The following is a 14,202-nucleotide window of genomic DNA, read 5'->3' on the forward strand; positions in this document are numbered from 1 at the left end:
TTTTTGTCAAAAATGAAAGTGGCCGCATCCGTGTTCATCCTCAACCTTTATATTTGTTATGTTTTATCATCAAATACAACTTACATTTCAATATTTTGAATGAACACGAATGCGTCCATTTTCATTTCAGACGGACACCGTCTAAAATTTAACTAAAATGCTAAAATTGTGAAGATTTCGGTAATTTAGCATGACTCAATGATGTAAGTACCCGATATATGTGCGTTGTATTGTCAAAAACAGTCCATATTTATGTAGCAGAAGCATTCTATTTTCCATACTACATTTTCACGGTTTTGTAACACTGCTATATTTTGGGGCCAAAAAGGAGTATTACTAAACCTACTCCTTTACTGTTTGCAAAACTTTAAATTTTTGTAATACTAAGGCTTTTCTTCCCAGGAAAAGATTACCTATGCTGTATTTGGCAAAACTTTTAGAATATTTTTTTTTTATCTAAAATGCTCTATAACTTTGTACTTATTTTTGATTCGAGTGTCAAGGATGAGTCTCTTGTAGACGAAACGCTCGTCTGACGCAAATAAAAAATTAATATCCTGGTATTCTGAAAGTTAAATTACAACCACTAGATAGATTTGATATATGTTAAAGTTCTAATTCCCCGTATGTATCAGCGGCCCAGTAGTCAGAACTTGTGTGTTGACAATAATTATCGTTGATATGTTCGTATTTATAAATTTACTGTTTTCAAAACATTGTTTTTATTAAATACTACGGCATTTCTACCTCATGAATAGATTACCTGAGCTGTATTGTGCAAAACGTTTAGGAATTTTTCAACCTTGTACTTTATTTGGCCCTTCACGTCTGGCGTACTAAATTATAATCCTGGTACCTTTGATAACTATTTTGATTCGAGCATCACTGATTTTTGAAGACGAAATACGTGTCTGAGACAAATACAAAAATTTAAGCATAGTATCTAGGATGAGTTTATTTACTCTGATTCATAGCCTACATCTATATGAACGAATTTCGAAATGACACTTAAATACAAATGAGTTTTCACGAATGTGACCTACCAATTTAGACTATTTACCGGGTTTTTAACAATACGAGACTCACGTCGAGTGCCACATGTGGAGCAGGATCTGCCTACCATTTAGCACCTGAGATCCTCCCCTGTTTTTGCTGGGGTTTGTGTTGCTAAGTATTTATTGTTCTATGTTGTGTTTTGTGTCTGTTTGTCTTTTCGTTTTTTAACCATGGCGTTGTCGGTTTATTTTGAATCGGTGAGTATGAATGCCCCTCTAGTATCTTTTGCCTCTTTTATATGATTGAGAATGAAAACATAAAAAAACCTCAAAACATTCATCGTTTTGTAACTCTTAGCTTGGACAGTTCTTGATGACGATACGACAATAAAAAAAAAGCGTATCGTACGATTCAAAATTTCAATAAGACCTTCAGGAGTCTATGATACTTCACTGACTCGTTGAAGCATCTAACATTTAAACAATACATGTCCTATTTTTTTGTAATTACCACCAACATTTAGAAAAAAAGATGTTTTTGGTAAACCTGCGGATGTATACAGTAAAAACCTTTAAGACCCATGAAACCCATGAAGATCATTATACGGTCTTAATTTTTCACAAACATTTATACAATCAGCTGCTGTAGTTTTGTATGTGAAAGTAATGTTTGCTCGAGTCAAAAGTGTAACATCAATGTTATTAAATAAATATGTACATTAAATATGTAAAAAAAAAATAAAAAATTGACGTCACACATTTCTATGAAAAATCATCTATTCTAACATGCAGGAAATGTATGAAATAACCGTTTTCATTCTCTAAAAAATTCGTTAGCGTGCCAAAATAAACGAATTAAACTAACAACATGTCCATTGGCAGAATCAGGCTAACAAAACTTAGTATAAATATTAGAAATATCCCATACTAACCATGAACCTAATCCATTTCGACATGGAACCCCAAGCCATCCGTTTAGAAATTTCTTCTCCCAAGTGACGTTCAATACCAAATGACTGGTCTGTCCGATGCGTCGATTGATCGTGATATCATAAGCAGTAGTAATTTCCCCGGGAATGTGTAAAGGTTTAGGAAACATGCCCATATGAGAAATAGTGATTGCGCTTGATGCTGGGTCACCTAAAGTACAAAATGTTAAGTAAAGAACAAGACACACACATGCAAAGTGTGCGTTTCATAATATAGTTTTCTTCATATAAGTTCAGATTTTTTTCGATTTAGACTAATTAACTGATTGCACCAATGTTTTACACTAAACATAACGTATGCTTTCTTTTTATTCAGTTCCTCAGATCAACCAAGATATTGTTCGTTTCAGTAGTTTTTTTAGAAGTATTTTAAAAACTTTCTTTTTCGTCGTACATTTTGCTAATGCCAATACATGTTTTTGCTTCGAATAAGTTGTTTTCGGTTTCTCCCTTATATATCGTTATATTTTTTTTTTTCATTTTTCTTTCATCGGCTAGAACAGGAACTTGATAAGTCTCTTATCTTTCCGTTTACGATTTCACGAGTGTATTCTACGTGCACTTGTGCGCCTTTACTTTTCGTGTTAACTGATTGTGTAAATTATAAAAATAATAAAATCGTGTACATTTGTACAATTTTTTTTTTATTTTGCTAAAACAACTTTTATCTACATGTAAGTATTTTACGACTATGTGTTTTAAACCGGGTCAATTCGAAAACACTTTAAATTCGAATTATTAACTTTTATTAATTGCAAAAAATTGTTCCAATAACTTTAAAGAGCTAATTCTCTATATTTTCTTTTCAAAAGTTGAATGTAGAAATATTGACTCACAAACACATTTTCTCTGTGACAGAAACGTCGTATACATGCATTAAACCCTTTTTAGAAACTTGCGCATTAATAGATCGTTTCAACTCATCTCTAACGTCAATAATGTTTTTGCCAGATCAATGCAGATCTTCTTAAACTTATCCTTTCACGAATGTAAACAAACTGAAAGTCTTGCAGGTTTTACAGTTTCAGGATAAATATCTATTTTGTACTGATATGCTATGATTAATTCTCAATTAATTAAAGAGGTGTCATAGCATTAACTGTAATCGTCAATAAGTCGATTGAAAATAGACAGTTGGCCATTTTGATGTATCTTATTCCTGATATGTTAGGCCAGTGTATCCAAGATACGGCGCGTTTTCTACAAACAGTAAACGTGGGTTTACTTTTACAAAAATAGAACACGCCTGTTTTCCACTGAAAGGCGGAAGTAAAAGCGAAAGTAAACGTAGGTTTACTCTGTACAAAATTAGTAAACGCGGCATTTTCGCGTTAACGCAGAGGTCAACGGGAAAGTAAACGCTCGTTTACCTCTTCTGTCTACTGAAATTTCGGATTTAACGCAGAGTAAATGCGCCGTTTACATGCAGTGAACGCGAGTAAACGCCGTGTTAGTTAACTTTTCCCGCACATCTACGTATAATTCTTGTTCTGTATCTAACTGTTATGTATGATTAACTGCATGGATACGGGCATTTAATCTTTAGAAAACCGTAATTGTACAGTGTTTTACTATAAATTTTCATGAAAAATAAGTTTTGATCGATAAATGTGAGATTTCCGGTGATGGTCATCCATGATGAAGTGTTCATTTTTCTGCCCATAGATGATTGTGTTCATTTTATCTGCTCATAACTATATTAAAGGCAAAATAAAAGATAAAAAAATAAAATGTCATGTACAGCTGGCTTATTACTTATTTCTACAGAATTAATTCTACAATTCAAAGTGCATTTGTAGCATAATAAATTTCACCGTTGTCAGATATATATATCAGGTGTATGGCCCGATTAATGATCATTAATCTGTTGACCATTTGATCTCGGGTTAATAAGGGTCATCACGTCTAATAACATGTGTGAATATTATAAAATGTTTACTTTGATTTCCCTCATTGAAGACAATGCGTTAACACAGATGAATTAACTTATTTCCGAAAGCAATTATTTTTTTTGACAAAGTTGATGATTATTATGAGTAATGAGAGACGTTCAAGTAAGTGGAAATAAACACCTGTTTTCCACTGTCCCTCAAATAAAATAAAATATAAAAACACAATATGGTTATTCGTTAATTCTTCTTCTTCTCTTGCTTCTTCATGTAGTCCGACAGGCTATGAAGTTTCAGCTGACTAGTGACACGAGTCTTGAGGCTAGTAAAAGTATCATTCCTGACGACACAGTCGTACTATGAAGAGTTGGGATATCTACATGTACGTCATGTGACATATATTCATGGACAGCGTTAGTTAAAAGAGTTATGTTTTTATTTTAAACTTTTATGCACCGTAAGAAACCAGTTAATCAGTTGCATCATTACAAGAAAACATCCAAAGAAAAGCCTTTAAAATACACAAGCAAAGAAACATCTTATCAAATAGAAGATACTTATATTCTCAATAAACTAATCATTAGTTTTCTTGTTTGATTTGTTTTAAATTGTTATTTCGGGGCCTTCTATAGCTGACTGTTTGGTACTGGCTTTGCTTATCATTGAAGGCCATATGGTGACCCATAATTGGAAATGTCTGTGTCATTTTATTCTCTTGTGGAGAGCTGTCTCACTGGCAATCATACCACATCTTCTTTTTTTTATATAGATTGCAATTTTGAATTTGGGCCGTTTTGTCTAAAAAAAAAAAAGACTGATCAGTGATGCTTGAATCTTTAAAAGCTACAATGAACAAGGAAGTACGAAGTTGAAGTTGAAATTTCTATAACGTTTTGTGTTTGGCAGATATAGCCAAGTTAATCTATTCCTGTGGCAGAAAAGCCTTGGTAAACATTCAAAGTTTTATAAACAGTTAATTTATAATTATGACCATATCAATTATTAGTCAGTTTGCGGGTTGCTACTTGAAATGTAATAAAATGCTAACTAGTAAATAAAATTTTGAAAAAAGTATACGTACTACAATCTGTCCATTTCCAAAGTGTTTGTGCTGTAATCATAAATAATTATATATATAAGTATCAATAGATCAGATCAACTCTCAAATTTCTAGAGTTTTGTCGACGAAAAGCATGTTGGGTAAACCTTAAGGATTTAACCAACTTGAAATATTTTGCTTTTACATCGGAAATCACAAATAATTATCAACATATGTTTTAACCAATGCTACTTCTTTTTCTTGAGAATAAGTCTATTGGGCACTGCTTGAAAACTCTTTATATCTTAACTATTTATTGTGTTATTTCAACCTTAAATATATGTGCTATATATGAAATATACCTAAAATATCATTACAAACGTTTAAAAAAATGACGAAAATACTAAACTTCAAGCTAGCCGATGTCAAAATAAAAAGCTAAATCCTCAAATGTATGCAACACAAATGTCATATTCCTTACAGTTATTTCTTAAGGTAACACCTGTTTTTGCAACTAGCTAAACCTTACACTTGTAGTACAGTGGCAAACAAATCATTTATATTGACAACAAATCGACTTGGTAAAAAGTCAAACATTTGCATACAACAGGCATCATTGTATTATAATATTAAAAGTGATTAGAACAAACAACTACATTGTATATCAATAACGAAACTACAAAATGGCATCAAAACATTCGATAGCCAAAGCACATACACAAATATGGCAGACAAGTATACAAAAAAATGACCATATCACAATAACACAATAGCGGGAAGTATTAAAACCGAGACATGCCGATATGATGTAACCTAAATTGGACAAAAGAGTAAAACTAGATATACAAATTCACACATAAAGAAAACTAACACACGTTAGTATGATAATAAACTACGTCAATACAATAATCTATACTTCAAAACCTTTATGTTTTTCGTGAAGTTGATACGAAAGATATTTCAATTAAGTCTTGGTACAGTGGAGATCACTTCTAACCTCTCATTAGAACTGTCAGAAAAATCTGTCATAGAACTGTTCTAACCTGTCCTAGAACTGTCAGAATCAGTTCTAGGTAGAACTGACTATATCAGTTCTAGGTAGAACTGACTAAATCAGTTCTAGGTAGAACTGTCAGGATCAATTCTAGGGTAGAACTTTCTAAAACTGTTCTAGGTAGAACTGTCCAAATCAGTTCTAACCGTAGAACTGTCAGCAGAACTGACTAAATTAGTCAGGACTGTAGAACAGTTCTAAATGACGTCACTGCAGTAAAGGCATTTTAGAATTTAGAAGATAAAAATCAGTTTCAATTATATACTTTACTATATGATAGCAGATTTTCTATATTTTTTACTGATCAAACGTTTATACATGTACAAATATCGAAATGGATTGAAGGTTATCCAACTCATCGGAGAAATATTTCTATAAGATTGCATATGAAACATCATTGTTTACGTTTCTACGTTCCCCGTTTTAAACAGTCTCTTCCTCGTTCATTGTTTAATTCGTTCATTGTTTAATCATACGTTTTTTGATTGAGTTAAGTCTGCCAATTGATATTTTATCGTATGTTTTTCTTTGTTGTGATGTTATGCTATTGTTTCAGAAAAAGGGAGAAGGTTTGGATCCATTAAAACGTTTAATCCCGCTGCAAATGTTTGCACCTGTCCTAAGTCAGGAATCTGATGTACAGTAGTTGTCGTTTGTTTATGTAATATATACGTGTTTCTCGTTTCTCGTTTTGTTCATATAGATTAGACCGTTGGTTTTCCCGTTTGAATGGTTTTACACTAGTAATTTTGGGCCCTTTATAGCTTGTTGTTCGGTGTGAGCCAAGGCTCCGTGTTGAAGGCCGTACTTTAACCTATAATGGTTTACTTTTTAAATTGTTATTTGTATGGAGAGTTGTCTCATTGGCACTCACACCACATCTTCCTATATCTATCTTCCTACATGTCCTAAATACCTTGTTTGCCTTGGATTTACATTCATGATTTAAGATTCTGTTTTGACAAATGTTCAAACGAAAATTGTACAGTGGATGAACTATGGGATATTAATAAAAAAAAAGTGTTGTATAACGTAAACAATTTTTGTTTATGTACATCTCGTAAATTTAGACAGACTTATCCATAACGATTATAAATGATATCTTGGAGTCTTGAACGTCAGAAAAATATACTCGATCTGGACATGAATGAAACATTTGCCCCTGGACGTAAGGCTACAATCAAAATCAATCATTTTTCTTTGCCTTCTTCAAGTATACTAGTTATTCCAAGATTCCAAGAAGATAACTTCTCATACATGTACTTTTCATTTTAAAATAAAGTACAAATGTATGTGAATCAGTCATGTGAGTGTTGGATAATGCCGTTAAATAGCTTTGTTAAACAAAATAAACCATCACTTTAAAAAAGTCACTTAGGTGACGGTTTAATATTATGGATACAGAGAGGAAATAATGGCTAGCGAAATTGATGTGGACAAATTTTTAGATATGGTATACATTGCGTTCCAAAGTTGGTGTCAGCTTTATCATACGATCCGTCCTGACCTAGGATCCGGAAATTTTTTCACCTAATTTTAGGACTCCCGACATAGAAATATTATTGATTTACAATGAGGCCATATACATGATATATATTTACATGATGCAGTCAAAAATTTTTGTTAAAACGACTCAGTCTGATATATCGAAACTACTGAAATTTGTTTACGAATATTTTGAATAAAAAGAGGACATGCTGGTACTCTAGATTGATGTGGAATTTTTTTTGCAGTCGATGTGTTCCAATATTGTTGTCATTTTAATTATACAATCCATCGTGATATGTAACTATGAGTGATTTACTATGCGGCTATATATATATATATACTAAGATTTGCATAATAAAGTGTAAATATGGTCAGTTTTGGTTGATGTTGTCAAATATGGTCAGTTTTGGTTGATGCAGACAAATAATTTTGTTATATGTGTCATCCTGAGATATCAAAACTACTGAAATTAGTTTAAGATTCAAAATTTTGAATAAAAAGAGGACATGCTGGCACTACATGTATCATGACTATAAACTGATGCGAGCATAATTTTGTAGTAATTATTTTTCAATATTGCTTTCATTTATACTAAACAATCCATCCTGATATAAAAATATAAGTGATTTTCTTTGCGGCTATTAGGATTTACATCATGTACATAATAAAGTGCAAATATGGTCAGTTTTGGTTGATGCGGACAATTAATTTTGTTATACCAGTCAGTCTGAGGTATGAAAACTATACTGATATTTGTTTATGATGCAAAATAATAATTTGAATAAAAAGAGAACAGACTGGCACTCTAAATTGATGCAAACGAAATTAGGTAGTATTTTGTTCCAATTTTTCGATCATTTGTATTATACAATCCATAAATATGGTCAGTTTTGATTGATGCAGACAAATAATTTTGTTAAACGAGCCAGTTTGAGGTATGAAAACTACTGATATTTGTTTCTGATGCGATATTTCGAATAAAAATAGGAAATGCTGGCACTCTCAATTGATGGGAAGAAAAATTTGTGGTCATTGATTTCCAATATTGCAGTTATTTATATACTACAGTCCCTTTTGACCTAAAATAATAACTGAATTACTGTGCAGCTATATAGAGTTACATAAAAAAAAGAAAATACATGTATGGTCAGTTTTGGTTATTGCGGTCAAAAGATTTTATTACACGACTGAGTCTGAAGTATGAAAACTACTAATATTTGTTTACGATTCAATATGTTGAATAAAAAGAGGACATGCTAGCACTATAAATTGATGCGAAAAAAATAATGTCAGTTAGTAATCAGTCCCCGAGGGTATCATCAGCTCAGTAGTCAGTGCTTCGGTACTGACATGATTTAACAAACTTTACTAAAATTGTCCGTTTATAAATTTTGAAATTATTATGAAACTAAGGTTTCAACTCCCTCAGGCAAAGTTGGCTTTAGATCAATTTGGCTATTAATTTTAGGTATTTTTGACACATAGCTCTTCAACGATTTTCGGTACTTATACATCTTCGGATTTCAAATGTTTGGCTTTGAGCGTTCCTGATGAAGGTAGATCCAGAAAAGCGCTTCGGACGCAAGTAACTATTAAACGTGTTGTTTTCAATTTTTTAGATTGATGCGGTCAAAAGATTTTTGTTAAACAGGTCCGTACAAGGTATGAAAACTACTCGTAAACAGACACCACGTTTGTTTACGATTCAATATTTTGAATAGAAAGAGGACATGCTAGTACTATAAATTGAGTACAAACAAAATTTTGAAGCCATTGTTTTCCAATATAATTGCTGTCAGTTGTACAATACATCCTTGCCAAAAAATATAACTGTCTACTCTATGGTCGGATAGTTGTCACTTTGACACATTCCCGATTTCCTTTCTCAATTTTATGGATTACTGCAGTGTGCGGCTAAATGTATATAGATTTACATGATGAAGAGCAAATATGGTCAGTTTAAGTTGTATTTAAAAACATATTTATTTATAATAGTGGATTGGGAAACAAGTTATGACATTTGGTTTATAATAAGGTCAGATAATTTTGTTATGTTAAACAAGCCATCCTGACTTCCGGAATGACAATTTCACAAAAACAATTCAAATAATAATGCCCCCTAATACTAACGGCCTAATTTATGTACAAAAAATGAAAGAAAAACCAAAAAAAATATGCAACACATCAAAAGAAATCCCTGAATTACAGGCTTCTGACTTGGAACAGACACATACATGCAGAATATGGCGGGGTTAAACATGTTCTCTTGCCGATTAAAAATCTGAAATAAAACCGGCAAAATACAAAAACTCTATATAATATTAATCGCTATTTTGCCGAAGCCTTTATATTTAGACAAAGAGTCTATTTCTAATTCTAGCCGATAATTATAAATCAATTTTAGCCGTAGAATTTATAAATCAATTCTAGCCGTAGAATTTATAAATCAATCCTAGCTGTAGAATTTATAAATCAATTCTAGCCGTAGAATTTATAAATCTATCCTAGCCGTAGAATTTGTAATCAATGCTAACCGTAGAACTGTTCTAGAATTCAAAATTCAAAGATTTGGTCAGTTCTAGGTATAACTGTCTAAAACTGTTCTAGGGTAGAACTGTCAGGATCAGTTCTAGGTAAAACTGTCCAAATCAGTTCTAGGTAGAACTGACCAAATCAGTTCTAGGTTAGAACTGTTCTAGCTAGAACTGACTAAAAGGTGTCAGGCTGACAGTTCTACGTACTGTCCTAGAACAGTTCTCCTGACAGATTCTGACAGATTTAATGAGAGGTTAGAAGTGATCTCCACTGTATTTGTGACGAACATTAGTTTCTTTTAAACAAATGACGATACATGTACGTCCTATGACACAACCATGGTTTATCAACTTTCTGCTCAGATACCGTCGATGTTTTATAAAGTATGAGTAGCAACTGTAAGCTCTTTTAATACCGAATAAGTTAGGAAATGTTTCAAAATTAAACTCTTGTTTGTCATAGATTTTGGCACTGAGATGACCGCTTATGTCAAACGTAGCGCTGCAGAGATGAATAATTTGGGTAGAAACAAGGTTATATCCAATATGTTCAAAATGAGAACACCGAAGTTATTGTGCTTTCTTTAATGATTCCAATTCAGTGTTATTATATATTTGGTTTCGTAAATTTGTCGTAAAATATCGTATTGTGCTCGTTTTATAATCAACATTTTTCTTCTATAAACAACATCCGCTCACGTAATCTAAACAGGTTTAAAGGACATGCCACTTAATTACTTAGGATAGAATAGATTGCCATATCACCTTCATGTACGTTTAATTTATAAATAAACAGTGATAAATATATCTGTGTAATTTCGTTAATTGGAGAAGATATTTATCTGGTCGGATACACATATATATATATGAACGGGTAATATGCATAATTCAGCAGTCTTTCGTTCTCGCCAATATAATTGTTTGTTTACACTTTACATGATTATTGACCAATAAATAAAATGCTTTGCAATGCATACTACCACGTCTTAACTATTCACTGAGAATGCGTATTTTGAACTGACATACAACAAAATTATGAAGGAAATACATTTTAACGTTCTCTTTCTTTTTTGGAGATTACATTTAAATACAAAAAAAGATGTGGTATGATTGTAAATTATAAATTAAAACCTATACATGTGCGTACGGTCTTTATTAATGGTTAAACTCACACTGCATAGTCAGCAATACAAGACCCTAAATGACCATGTTAAACAGTTCAAAGGACAAAAATAACTGCCTGATTTATGAAAAAAAAAAACAATGAACAAACACATATTTCAAATACAACAGCGCACGACAACCAATGAATTACAGGCTACTGATCATAACTAAGGTCAGGGTCGAATATAAGGTGGTTGGGTTATGGTACTCAACCCCCACCCCCCCCCCCCCCCCCCCCGGCTCCTCATCATGGGACACTGTTGTTATAGCATAAGAACTATAAATTTAATTTGAAAAAGTACTTGTATACTTCCCTCAACAAAATGACACTATGTACAGATCGAAGATATACTTACAGCTAGTCCAAAGCCAATTACTATCCGTATTTAAAATTTTGCATTTGATACAAAATATTGATCAGTTCACATTCAACATCCAATGAATTAGTGTAAAGAAGTCATGAATAGACAGAGAAAATAGCATGGTCGTGTGCATTGCCATGCCTCATGATCTATGACATTGTAGAGCCATGAATGTGCATTTGTATAAAAGAATAGTGTAAAGTTTGATATCAAATAAATGATAACAAAATAAATATTAAAACAAACAAAAAACAATATGTAAAATTCCAATTATAATGTTGAATGGGCATCTTAAATTCATAAAATGGAATAAAAACGTTTAACGTGACAAAGATATATTACTTGATATTAAACTAAGCTCTGTCACTGTAAAAGTAAGTTGTATAAGACGTTGGTAAAATTGGTCTAAGTGTGAAAAAAACATTCCTACATCCTCTTTTTTTCAAATCTAGGTTATTAGGTGATAAGACATTAGCATTAAATTGTAACCATCAATTTTTGTGTCTCTAGTTACAGGGCAGATTCATTTAAATTTCATTGAGGTTTCAAGTGGATATAACAAAAAGATAGACAGATTCTTGTGACCAATCATTACCAATTAAATTCTTTATTGTAAAACCGACTGTTTATTGAAATATAAACCAACAAATCGCAGAGAATAGGATATAATTTTTAAATATATATCGTCTTTTATGTTTTTGAAACATATGTGTTTTTTTATTTGTACAAAGTAAGATTCATGACAAAGGACAATACATAAGTATATTCTGAAGTGGAATTAACATATTTGCTGTTAATTCCAAGTTGTTTTTCGTTCATTTAAGTCAAAATTGTTTGTGTACAATGTTTGTTTGAAACTACTGATATATTCTAAACATGTACGCGAATTAAATTAAGAAGTAAAAATTGAAATGTGCGTGTAACGGTTTTACAAATACTGATACCAGTTATATATCAAACAATAGCTATAGTGTTTAACATTTACTGTTTGTTTATGTATTCGTAAATTTGGCAGAACAAATTGTAGTGGGCTTGTTTTTAAAGTTCACTGTCTTTATTTACCTATTGACAAATTTTAGCTTCTGTTCACATCGTCAGCGCGAGTATTCAACAAACTAGGAGACAGCATATAATTCCTTAGGAAATCGTGATATAATACCGCTTAGCAGTAGTACAGCAAACAATTGAATGGCTTATACGATAAAATTAAGAATGGAAATGGGGAATGTGCCAAAGAGACAACAACCCGACAATAGAAAAAAACAACAGCAGAAGGTCATCAACAGGTCTTCAATGTAGCGAGAAATTCCCGCACCCGGAGGCGTCCTTCAGCTGGCCCCTAAACAAATATATACTAGTTCAGTGATAATGAACGCCATACTAATTTCCAAATAGTACACAAGAAACAAAAATTAAAATAATACAAGACTAACAAAGGCCAGAGGCTCCTGACTTGGGACAGGCGCAAAAATGCGGCGGGGTTAAACATGTTTGTGAGATTTCAACCCTCCCTCTATACCTCCAAGGCCGTAACTAGGCCTATTATTTTAGTGAGGCAAAAGTACTGAGCCGAGCGAAGCGAGTTGAAATTTTTTTTGGCAGAGTATGGAATGAATGGTGCAAATTAATCCTGCATTCTAGGCATATCCAGATAGCTTGACAATGTTTTTAAATTTGGACACTTTTTATATAAATTGTTCATATTTAAAGAAATTTACTAACCAAGTTTTATTTAAATTCATTTAAGAACTGAATACTTCTTTTAATAAATTCATTGGGGCCATGTAAAGGAAAAGCGTTGACAGAAGCACACTTTGTATTTCTGCGCTTCATTTAAAAAAATTGTGCACACGGTCAACGCTGTTACAACACTGAAATAACAAAAAGAAGCATATGATTCTATCTAGCGTAATGATATCATATGGGTACAAGGGAATTAATATTGGACTGGATTTTTTGCCGCAATCAATCAATCATGTAGGTCCGTGATTTCAAATTATTTATTGAAATAGTCAGTGGTAAGATATTTTAGATCCATAATCAATAAATTAGGGGGTTGGGTTTGGGGTTCAATCACGAAATTCCGAATGTAAATACACAAAATTCAGTAGTCCCGAATTAGAAAAGACGGTCCCTAAATAAACGGTCAAATTGGAACACGGGATGTTCTTTCAATCTTTCAGGTTAAAGAAACATATGGATAAATCTCATACATGCAGGTTTCATATTATTTATATTTTGTTTATCTGTAAAGAGAGCGGAGAAATGAATACACAGATAGAACTACACCAATGCGATACCCCAGTACTTGATTTTCCCCGTCTATTTGTAGTTTTTGGATTAGTTCAAATGAAGTTATATTCAATACTCAAACTGTTCATCCCTGTTGTGATCACAAAACACCATCAGTTAGTTTACTAGAATTCTTATCGCTTTTCCTTTTTTCTGCAAGAGCCTGTTTTAACCAGAGATCCATGATGTTTACTGTTTCTAGGTTAATGTAATCGAGAAAGTTCAAACATCACCAATTGTGATGCTGAGTTATCGGGAAGAATAATTTAAAAGGAATGATGACAAGTTGTAGAAATTAAGGTTGAGACAGAACAAGAAATGACTATATTTCATATTTAAAATTACCATAAACAAACAAATACACACACAAAAACAAAATCATTGTCGAAATTTTAG

Source organism: Mytilus edulis, chromosome 10, assembly GCF_963676685.1.
Source record: "Mytilus edulis chromosome 10, xbMytEdul2.2, whole genome shotgun sequence".
Classification (NCBI taxonomy): Eukaryota; Metazoa; Mollusca; class Bivalvia; order Mytilida; family Mytilidae; genus Mytilus; species Mytilus edulis.